The sequence below is a fragment of the Actinia tenebrosa genome, unplaced genomic scaffold (assembly GCF_029948245.1).
Source record: "Actinia tenebrosa isolate PJP-AT-01 unplaced genomic scaffold, QUT_ActTen_1.0 PGA_scaffold0__85_contigs__length_37466705, whole genome shotgun sequence".
In the NCBI taxonomy this organism is placed as follows: domain Eukaryota; kingdom Metazoa; phylum Cnidaria; class Anthozoa; order Actiniaria; family Actiniidae; genus Actinia; species Actinia tenebrosa.
The window spans coordinates 9,603,596-9,615,786 of record NW_028292569.1 but is presented as its reverse complement, the minus strand read 5'-3'; the positions used below and the strand labels follow the sequence as shown (position 1 = coordinate 9,615,786).

Sequence of the window (12,191 nt, the reverse complement as noted above, 5' to 3'; positions counted from 1 at the left end):
ACACATATGAAAAAGAGTGTAAGACTGTGAACGAGCACCGCAAACAATGTTTTAAATCAGTTTATTTGTCACAATTAGCTTGCGTTTTTAACTAGGTAAATATCTTTAACTTTATGTATCATTGTATAATTATTGCACCTAAAGACATTTACCTAGTTAAAAGCACGAGCTAATTGTGTCTGCTATTGACGCGTTGTCTATGGCCAATTGGTCTTTCAATATATACTGAATAATGTATATGTACTAACTCTAAAACTTTAGAATTTCTGCTGTATTTAAAAATGAAAAAAAAAAACTATCTCTAAAAGGACTCATTAATAAACAAGTATGTGCTTCCTTACAAAATTTTTGTTACTGTCAGTGATTTATCATGTTTTAGGCAATAGGATGAATGTTGAAACAATATCAAGTGGCACCCTTCTGTATACCCGTCTTTGGTCTATCCTTTTTTGGGGTAGACCATAACTTGTAAAAGTTCTTGTTCATTATGATTACTGTTTGCAATATTGCATTACACTATTAATGAGGATTTCTCATACTTCTATGAATGGCCAGGTTGGAGCAAAAGAATTACATATAACAACAAGGGGGGGGGGGGGGGGGGATATAAAATTAAAGTACGGCTATCCCATATAAAGACTTGTCTAACCCTTACATGTAAGAACTTCAATGTCTTATAATCAGGTCCTTATAACAATAATAATTATTGCTATCTTGCAGCTAAAGCAAAGATTGACTTGTAGTTACCGCAATAAATAAGTATAGACTAAGGATTTTGAATAAGTGACAAATGCCCTTATACATACATATTTCTTCTTTCAGCATTGCCAGTTAGCAGTTTTTTAACAGGTTTTTTTAACACCACCACCAACAATTTATTACTTCAATACTTTATTTATTTACAATATTACTGTAAATTCATTACAATAAACTGATACAACTACACTTTATAACTCTCATATTCATAGAATTATTAAGGCAACAGACAACTTAAACAACTCGAATGTAAACTTCATTGTTCAAGTCTGTCTTTCTTTTATTCCGTTTGAAGACTAATCTTGCGCAATTAAGGTTTTCATAACTTTCTTGGGTTGTACTTTTGCACCCTGTACTATGATTATTTCATTATGTATTATGTGTAACTTCAAGGCCATATTTGTGAATAAATTCTTTCAAACCTACTTTGTTTCATGGCGGTTTTTAACATCTAACTAAGCTGACTCCGACGAAGGACTAGCGTCCGAAACGTCAGTAAGTTTTTTCATCTTTTTCACGGTGTATAATTTACCTTTTTATCATTGCTGTTTCATTAGAAACACCGACGCAGCTCACACTAGTTTTTAGCTAGTTATATCTTCTTAAGCTGACTGCCTACTTTTGAAATTTGATTTAAGCTTTTTTTAAAACTTCGATTTTCCGAATTGAAATTTAATACTGATTCCAAATCTGGAAAGAAAAATAAGGAGTCCCGAGCTTGTTTTCGAGATAATCAGCATTTAATGGAAGCCTACGCACGGGCTTTTGGAGTAAAAACTGCGCCACCGGAAGTGATTAGAAAAAAATTAAGATCCATAAGATGATAGTTATTTGTAGACTATATGATTGCACGAATGAAGGCTAGTCAATTATTCTACGATAATACATGGATATTTTCAACAAAAAGACAAAAAGATAAATTGATTTCTCCTATTTTGTAGTTTTGGTGCTCTTAAAAATTTCATAAAGTCGAACAAAAATACCTGCAAAAATCTATTTTTTCATGTATTGCTGATTTAAACTTTTTCTAAGATGTTGATATAACATAGATTTTTGAGAGTTTTTTCGAATGAGCTATCAAAAAATATAGAGTCCCGTGCAAAATTTGAGGGTTTTGCCCTGTTGAAGCTCAAAATGCGTATGGTCCTTCAATAAAATATTGTAGATTTTTCAGCGGTATTTGAGCGCGCGCTCATCGTGGGCTCAATTCGAACGTTCAAAAGTAGGCAGCCACCTTAAGCTGTACCAATTGTTCAAAGTCGTACACAGTCCCTCTCGTTTACGCCGCCATCTTGACAATATTGAAACGAGAGAGACTGTGGACGAGTATTTTGGTTCCCAGAGCACGCTGGGTCCAAGTTTTCGGGACCCGTAAGTCCTTTCGGTCATTGTACCGTTACAGTCTCTAAGCGTGGAGACGGAACGGACGAGCGAGAGACTGTGGAAGAGTCTAGGTTTGAAATGCATTTGCTTATTGGTCTTCCAGTGGTACATAATTTCATTGATTGGTCTTCCTGTGGTATAGATGCGCTTTCGGTTTTCTTAAAAGTCGCGCGGGCTCATAAGTAAAAATATGGCGGTGTCTCAGCGTTTTGTGTTCGCCCGTGTTACGTGTTCCCCCGAACACTGGGCACTAGTGCTGTGCGTTCCCCCCTCCCCTCATCTGATAGCAATACAGTGCTACGTGTTTCCCGGCCTTTTCATTTTAAAATATAAAACATTTCGGGAATTTTATTGTTCGTTTTCATGCATGGCTTCTCGTGACAGAGTACATTATGAATGATCATCCCCCTGAATCCTAAAAAAAGTTAACAAATATTCGCTACGAATGGCAGGCAAAAAATATCCTGTAAGGGAAGCCCGCGAACGACAACAATTGTTTGATATGTACCAAATCGAAAATAAAATCCCTCTTAGCTCTTGGAAGTCTTTATTGAATCTGAAGCTTTAATGTAGCATAAAATTTAACTACTGAACTGCTGGTTAATCATAATCTGAGCCACAAAATCTACGTGTCCTAAACTAATATCTGACAGAACTCAAAATATGTTCTCCTGTAATCATATCTTCACATATTTTTTGCTTTTCATAAACTTAACTAAGTCTGTAGTCTCCTTTGCAGCCGTTCTTAGTTCTTAGGGATCTTTAGACCGATACTTAGAACGCTACTAGCTAAGTATGCCAATTCGTCCATTTTGAAGGGAACACGTAGAACGGTATTGCTATTAGGGGAGGGGAGGGGGGAACGCACAGCACTAGTGCCCAGTGTTCGGGGGAACACGTAACACGGGGGAACACAAAACGCTGTGACACCCGCCATCTCTGCAAGTTACAGTATGTGTAGTTTGTGCAGCACTAAAGCACGTGTGATGAGCCCACGTCATCACTGTACATCGGCTTACTATGACATAGGTCAAACGCACTCGTGCGTGAAGTTCAATGGTAGAACTTGAACGTTGGATTGTAATCCAACAATGACGGAGTGTTTGTATCTACAAACTTTAAAGCCTTAGTCCTTGAACGAGAAACTCTAATGGTTCATTTTAATATACTGTTTAGAAAATAACGTTCTCAGAGTTGAATGCTGAAATTGATGTATGTCAAAAGAGCAGTGTTGAATTTTGTCAAGGCACGGAAAGCTATTAACGAATGTTCAATCGTGGAACTCTAATGTTGGACGAGATAACAGCTAAGTTGAAATCGAAATCTTCAATGTCGGAAAAGCAACTAACAATATTGCATTGCAAGGGAAACACTGAATTCTTTATTAGAATGTTGAAAACCTGATGTTGAATTTTGTCGGGAATATAACGCCATAGTTTGACCTCCCCCGGAAATGATTCTGAATCTCAATGAATATCAATCCGACGCTGCCAATCTGACGCTAGCTTCACTTGGGTCAGCAAAAGAAGTTTGTGAAACGATAGTAAGCCTGAAGAGACCACTTGATTCTATAGAAAATGATGTCGTTCACTTTTATTTTACCAACGTCTTCGTCGATGCTCACTGTGAATGCTTTACGTTTGCGTGAGATTCCTGGTGAAAAGCTTAATATTTTTATGTTTTGCTGGGTCCGGAGGATAGAGAGGAAAGCCAACACCGAAATGCATTCCTGAGATTCCATGAGCGGACGCCATCGGAAACCGGAAATGATAGAAATCGTTTTTGATAGGTACCGGAAATCCAGCTTGTACAGTATATGCACTGATGCAGTATTCCTTATGCTAATTATATTGAAAAAAAGTTATGATTCTATCAAATAATAAGTGTTAAATAATTTCTTTCATTTTTTTGAAAATTTTTCACTCGTGGTCACTTGTATGTACCTTTAGCAACGATCATTGAAATATTAACTACGCAAAAAAAATTGTGCGATTTCTTTTTATTTGAATATTATTAGTAGACGGAAATGAATTTTTCACGGATATTGTTTTCTTCTAATTTCATTTGGACTTCATAGGCTACAATGTAAGTTTTAGTGATTCAGTTTATAATACGCTGTGTCCTTGCGTGGCAAAAAGATATATATTTATATGCAATTGTTTTGAGCATCGTAAAAATTTCGACTTCAATCAACGAGCAACTACAAGATCTGGATTACATTCTACGATAGTACAGCGTTTTAGCGCTATTAAAATATTATGAGCTATTAAAAAAGATAAGCACTGAAATTCTAAAATTACATTATCAAAATACTATAGCTTTGAACATAAACTACAATCTGCCAAAATATAAATCCTGAAGGATAAATCTATCAAGAGTAACGCCAACCGTTACATCTAATACATTATTTAACGTTTTACAGTTCTAGTGTATTTCCTACGGTTGTCAGGTCCATATATACTTGTTTCTATATGCTGTGTACATCGTCTGGTTATTGCTCTATTATCTAGCGGTGGCTGGCTGTTCTCGGTCTGCAAAGAAATCAGAAGTTCAAAAATAGAATGCTAGTAAGAACGGTAGTACCTAATGAATTCCACACAGGTCACTGATTTTGCCTTTGTTCACTTGCGGTCTTTTGCACAAAGTTGGTTGGTTGGTTGATTTCTTATAGCGCAATAGTAAAATCAATATAACCAATAAGAAATCTAAAATGTTAAAAAAAAAATAAAAAATTTCTTATGAAACATGTTGCAATTCACTACTATATATAAACGCGTTCTGACAATTTTGAATTATTTTTCATTTCTCGGGCATTTATTTTAATCTGGCCTTTATGGTTTTTCCCTTCACTTAATATCTTTATGGCGAGCAGTTCAAAACAAGTTGCGCACTGAAAACTGTATAGTAGCAGGTTCCGTTGAATAAAAAGATCATTTACTGGAATTATTGATTGGTGAATAAAGGTTTTTCCAGCTTTTTTCCTTACCCGTATTAGAAGTTTTCACTATTTTCTTCAGGTACTTTCTCATTACCCTCGTCTCTTTCCTGTACTTGGTTGAACACCAGCAGTTGTATAATGTCGTACACCATTCTAAACAACTCGTACAAGGCTCTCAGTAGGTTCATCAATGGTACAATAACAGCTTCGTTTGGATCAGTCATTGTGTTTACTGCTGTGGTGTAGTGGCATTAATACTGTACGTACGATGAAAATGGAAAAGCCCAAAACCTGGCGGGGCCTTGTGTTCGCCATACTATTTATATATCGCGTAAATGAGGCGTGATCCGATCCCTTATTGGTAGATTAGTTGCTATGATGTGTTTCGAAAACCTCTTAACTCAACATCAGTGTGTTAATTAATTAACACACTGATTAATTAATTAATTACAACAGGTCAAAGGTCAGGTGACTAGCTCACGGCTGTTTCAAATGCCCGAATTAGCAATGTATGCTAGATGTCATGCGCGAAGATTGCTGCGAGTTAATATTAAATTATTTACCATATATGGTAAATAGTTTAATATTAATGCCGATCAAATTTCGTAGAAGAGATTTGAACTTGGTTGAATCGAGAAGGAGATCGGGCGCAGCGAGTTCGCATGAACTAGAAGACCTACATTTACTAGAGGGGTCGGAGATTGAAGTTGAAAAATCGTTCTGTGGGATCGATAACATGTACATTTTTTTCCCATGCTTCTTAGAACTCCCAGTATCGAGGCGGGATTTTATGGGTAAGCCCGTGTAGTGCCAAAATGTGCAATGTTTTTCAAATTTTAATGCCGTGTTTTGCTTCTAGCGAAAGCTTATCTTAGAAAACAAGAAATTTAACCCATAGAAAAGGTCTTTTTGAAAAAATCTGAACAGATTGTACGAATAGATGTGTCATCAAATTCTCAAACTTGTTGCGCACCTTATACTGTATATACTTGACGTGATATCATCGCTCATTCACAATCATCTTATGTACTAGTACATGTTTATACTTAAATAAAATTCAAGTTAATGATATGATACACTTAAGAAATAGAAAAATAATCGTATGATATATAAACTGATTTGTTAGTAGAAGTTAAAGTTGTTTTTTTTTATGTTACATATAATTATTCGCTCTCATAATCGAGAGTTTCGTCGCTGTCACTGTTGCCAATGAGGTCTTCGCTTTCCCAGACAATGTTTATGGACCTTGTCATTCCTTCATTTTCTGAATCATTTAGACACACATACCATGCATTTGATATAATCCACGAATAAAGTAAATAATTTCCTCACGATCAGCAATCCCTTCTTGTTTGGAAGAAGTCGAATTTCGAAACCACGCTTCTCGTAATATGATATATAGTTCTACGCAAGAATAGCGTCAAACATACTTTTGGTCAGCGGATTAAAATTTCGATTTGAAACAGCCGTGGTGAACAGCCTCACGGATACTAAGCTGAGTATCAAGCTCTCCCCAGGCCCCTAACCTCTCCCCAGGAAACTTGTATGCCTCTCCCTGTAAGCCGGTTGAAATACAGAACATTTTACCACAATAAAAAGAGCGAAGAGCACTAAGGTGACAATGTTCATCGATCGTTAAATCTCAAAAGAACTAAGAGACATCTTTCTAACCGACTTTATGAGTTTCCTCAGCTTATAGTGTTTGAGAGAACCGCTTTTCTGTTATCCTGGCATATAATATACAGAATATAGCAAGATCATATTCAGAATACGCTATCATATTCAACAAGTCATGATCATGGTCTATGTTCTTTGTAAAGAGCCTGGGGCTAATATCATTAATACAGACATATTTAGGGGAATCCCCTAATCAGGAAACTACCCTATTGGTTATCATGCTGTCACGTTCCACTTGTCACGCAGTGCATGTATGATATGCAAATCTGATCATTTAAACAAGGGAATATAAGTTGTTGTCTGTGATGGTTGAATATCAACTTTCAAAATGATGGATTTTTGGATTAAGTTTCCCAACTTAGCACCTTGGAATCAAGCGAGATGTTCTAGTCGGCTAACTACTTGACAGCCTTTCAATCTACCTGAGTCCTCGCGATCCGTCTTGTGAGGAAATGAAAATTTATGCGACTACGTTTATGAGGCAAGGCAATGTATCCAAACAAACCCTCTGAAGGTAATATTTTGATCTAAGTCATTTCCTGGCTTTACTCGATTTATGGATTCTTGACCTTGTATATCGTGTGGAATCGAGATGAAAGTGTAACTTGTTGACAGAAATGGAGACTTAAAAGATTTGCTCGCTTCTTACACAAAAATTTACATTCTTAACCCATATAATATTGCTATATAATACTGTTCGTTCTGTTCTTGCAGGGTTTTCTCTGGGTACTCAGGTTTTCCTCCCTCCGTACAACACAACTTCTAAACTCCAGTCTGATGGTGAAATGTAGACCTCAGATTTGTTAGACACTGGTAAAACGAGGACGAGTTTTGGAATCGTTTCGAATCTAGAACTAAATGGAATTATAGTTGCCAAAGGTGCCATCCAATATCTTGAATCTCTTTTTTGAGGGTTATTTTCATCCAGATATCATAGCAGTTTGTGTACTTTTCTTGTTTTTATTACACGAACATCCTGTATTTCTGGCAAATTTTGCTAAAACGTAACTACACAAATATAATCTCTTTCATTATGGGATATGTTTTCTTCTTCTCATGAATTCGACTTCGAACTACAATGTTAATTAAAGTGATTAATTTAATTTTTTTTAAATATGCTGTGTCCTTCTTATGTTATAAAAAGATACAATTTCAATCATTGGAGAGTACAGCGTTTTAACGCTATTAACTATATTAAAAGCTATTAAAATACATAAGCGCTGAAAATTCTAAAATTACATTATAAAAATACTACTTACTGCACTAAAAATACAATATGTCAAAATACAAATCCTGAAGGATAAATCTATCAAGAGTAACGCCAATCGTTACATCTAATACATTGTTCAACGTTTTTACAGTTCTAGTGTAATTCATTTGATTTGATCTTGCGGGGTCGACTATTCTTCGTGCTCAAACCATAGCAACGTACTAATCTACCAATAAGGGATCAGATCACGCCTCATTTACGCGGTATATAAATAGCATGAGGAAAACAAGACAGTATCCGATTTTTTGCTTTTCCACTTTAGTCATCGTACGTACTGCCACTACACCACAGCAGTAAACACGATGAGTGATCCAAACGAAGCTGTTATTGTACCACTGATAACCCTACTGAGAGCCTTGCACGAGTTGTTAAGAATGGTGTACGACATTATACAACTGCTGCTGTGGAACCAAGTACAGGAAAGAGACGAGGGTAATGAGAAAGTACCTGAAGAAAATGAAGAAAACATTTAAGATACGGGTAAGGAAAAATCCGAAAAAAGCATTATTCACCAATCAATTATTCCAGTAAATAATCAATGATAAATTAAACGATTGCCACAAGATATAGAGATAAAGGCCTGAGAAATGAAAAACAAATCAAAATTGTCAGAACGCGCTTTTATATATAATAGTGAATTACAACATGTTTCATTAGAAAATGTTTTAATTTCTTTAAAATTTTAGATTTCTTATTGGTTATTCCGATATTAAAACTAAGTTGTATTAGTGAACTGTGTAAACTATGCGTACATATACAAAAGTGTCTATGTCACATAGACACTTTTGTATATGTACGCATAGTTTACTATGGCGTATATGTGGGCAGGTCAGTAGGTATCGTAGGTTCGGGTTCTGTCATCATAAAACACTATTGTTTGTCTTACGATCGAGTCGGGGTTCGAGTTTGGCTAGATAGCTGATCAAAAAGCTCTCCAGCGGCTCAGTCAAAATTATTTGCCCAGGGATTTCTCTTTATATTGTGGAAGATAATTGTCTTATAAAGACTACAAGACTGTTTTTGTTTTTGATTTTTGATTGGTTATGATTTGTTTACAAGCAATTTGGTGATTATAGCTTAAATTTGTAATTTTTCTCTAGACGAAAATAAATAAAATTATGGAAGTATTTCACTGGCAAACTAAGAGGAGTTATTAGACTAGGAGGAGGAACCCTGAAAAAAATCTTGACGTAGCACATGTACTACATACTTGGTCTGACAACATAAATAGTTGTACCAATGTCTGTGGAATAAATCCGTGGGTGACTTCCTTTCTTATTTTTAGACACTTTTCAATGTACTAAGATATCGGTGGGACATCATTATACTAGGGGCTGAAATGTGAGTAGCATTATAGTCCCTCAAACTTAATGAATTATCTTACAGCTATTTATAACTCACTTTAAACTAGTACAAGAAGTATTTTTCGAAGAATTATCAGCATCAAAAAAAGCTTTGAGTCGAGTACGACGAAAGAAAGATTCAGAATCTTTGTTGATTTGAAAAACATCAGTTTTTCTATTTTCTAGAAATAGGAATAAAATTGAGACCTTTGCTCAAAACAGAGATTTCAGCCTCAGAAAGCATGAGATTGTCAGGAATAGTAAAGACAGATTTTTTATCTTGAAAAGTATGACTAGATCGATCGTCGTGATGAGAAATGTTATTGACAATATTGTTGTCATTGGAAAGATACCCAGAAGAATTATGATCGTTGACAACAAGGTTGTTGTCAGAAGGAGCATTAGGCATTTTATTATTAACAACATTATTAGCATTAGGACAGGAAACAGGCCTGGTTAGATCAGTGACCTGTTTACTAAGTACATTAGGAATTACCCTTCTCATTAGTATTCTATTTGAACTTTTGATTTCTTTGCAGACCGAGAACAGCCAGCCACCGCTAGATATTAGAGCAATAACCAGACGATGTACACAGCATATCTGAAACAAGTATATATGGACCTGACATCCGTGGGAAATACACTAGAACTGTTACTCTTGATAGATTTATCCTTCAGGATTTGTATTTTGACATATTGTATTTTTAGTGCAGTAAATAGTATTTTTATAATGTAATTTTAGAATTTTCAGCGCTTATGTATTTTAATAGCTTTTAATATAGTTAATAGCGTTAAAACGCTGTACTCTCCAATGATTGAAATTGTATCTTTTTATAACATAAGAAGGACACAGCATATTTAAAAAAAATTAAATTAATCACTTTAATTAACATTGTAGTTCGAAGTCGAATTCATGAGAAGAAGAAAACATATCCCATAATGAAAGAGATTATATTTGTGTAGTTACGTTTTAGCAAAATTTGCCAGAAATACAGGATGTTCGTGTAATAAAAACAAGAAAAGTACACAAACTGCTATGATATCTGGATGAAAATGACCCTCAAAAAAGAGATTCAAAATATTGGATGGCACCTTTGGCAACTATGATTCCGTTTAGTTCTAAGTTCGAAACGATTCCAAAAATCGTCCTTGTTTTACCAGTGTCTAACAAACCTGAGGTCTACATTCAACCATCAGACTGGAGTTTAGAAGTTGTGTTGTACGGAGGGAGGAAAACCTGAGTACCCAGAGAAAACCCTGCAAGAACAGAACGAACAGTATTATATAGCAATATTATATGGGTTAAGAAGTGTAAATGTTTGTGCAAGAAGCGAGCAAATCTTTTAAGTCTCGATTTCTGTCAACAAGTTACACTTTCATCTCGATTCCACACGATATACAAGATCAAGAATCCATAAATCGAGTAAAGCCAGGGAATGACTTAGATCAAAATATTACCTTCAGAGGGTTTGTTTGGATACATTGCCTTGCCTCATAAACGCAGTCGCATAAATTTTCATTTCCTCACAAGACACACAAGATAGATCGCGAGGACTCAGGTGGATTGAAAGGCTGTCAAGTAGTTAGCCGACTATATCATCTCGTTTGATTCCATGGTGTTCAGTTAGGAAACTTAACACGGCGAAAAATCCATCATTTTGAGCTTGTTATTCAACCATCGCAGACAACAACTTATATTCCCCTGTTTAAATGATCAGATTTGCATATCATACATGCACTGCGTGACAAGTGGAACGTGACAGCATGATAACCAATAGGGTTGTTTCCTGATTAGGGGATTCCCCTAAATATGTCTGTATTAATGATATTAGCCCCAGGCTCTTTACGAAGAACATAGACCATGATCATGACTTGTTGAATATGATAGCGTATTGTGAATGTGATCTTGCTATATTCTGTATATTATATGCCAGGATAACAGAAAAGCGGTTCTCTCAAACACTATAAGCTGAGGAAACTCATAAAGTCGGTTAGAAAGATGTCTCTTAGTTCTTTTGAGATTTAATGATCGATGAACATTGTCACCTTAGTGCTCTTCGCTCTTTTTATTGTGGTAAAATGTTCTGTATCTCAACCGGCTTACAGGGAGAGGCATACAAGTTTCCTGGGGAGAGGTTAGGGGCCTGGGGAGAGCTTGATACTCAGCTTAGTATCCGTGAGGCTGTTCACCACGGCTGTTTCAAATCGGAATTTTAATCCGCTGACCAAAAGTATGTTTGACGCTATTCTTGCGTAGAACTATATATCATATTACGAGAAGCGTGGTTTCGAAATTCGACTTCTTCCAAACAAGAAGGGATTGCTGATCGTGAGGAAATTATTCACTTTATTCGTGGATTATATCAAATGCATGGTATGTGTGTCTAAATGATCCAGAAAATGAAGGAATGACAAGGTCTATAAACATTGTCTGGGAAAGCGAAGACCTCATTGGCAACAGTGACAGCGACGAAACTCTCGATTATGAGAGCGAATAATTATATGTAACATAAAAAAACAACTTTAACTTCTACTAACAAATCAGTTTATATATCATACGATTATTTTTCTATTTCTTAAGTGTATCATATCATTAACTTGAATTTTATTTAAGTATAAACATGTACTAGTACATAAGATGATTGTGAATGAGCGATGATATCACGTCAAGTATATACAGTATAACGTGCGCAACAAGTTTGAGAATTTGATGACACATCTATTCGTACAATCTGTTCAGATTTTTTCAAAAAGACCTTTTCTATGTTCACATCATGTATTTACAGTATCTATGGACCTGACATCTGTGGGAAATACACTAGAA

At 35.6% G+C, this 12,191-nt stretch overlaps 1 long non-coding RNA gene across 2 annotated transcripts; it reads right to left on the bottom strand.

Annotated features, from left to right (window-relative positions):
• Positions 1-7,835: 7,835 nt before the first annotated feature.
• On the bottom strand, positions 7,836-11,132 carry LOC148913412 (uncharacterized). Of its 2 annotated transcripts, none has more exons than XR_016119664.1 (3): positions 10,826-11,132; positions 10,460-10,624; positions 7,836-8,471 (listed from the first exon to the last, which is right to left on the bottom strand). It is a non-coding gene; the product is annotated as an uncharacterized LOC148913412 (long non-coding RNA). The 2 variants fall into 2 exon arrangements; XR_016119665.1 differs by having other exon boundaries at positions 10,541-10,624; positions 10,826-11,127.
• Positions 11,133-12,191: the final 1,059 nt, after the last annotated feature.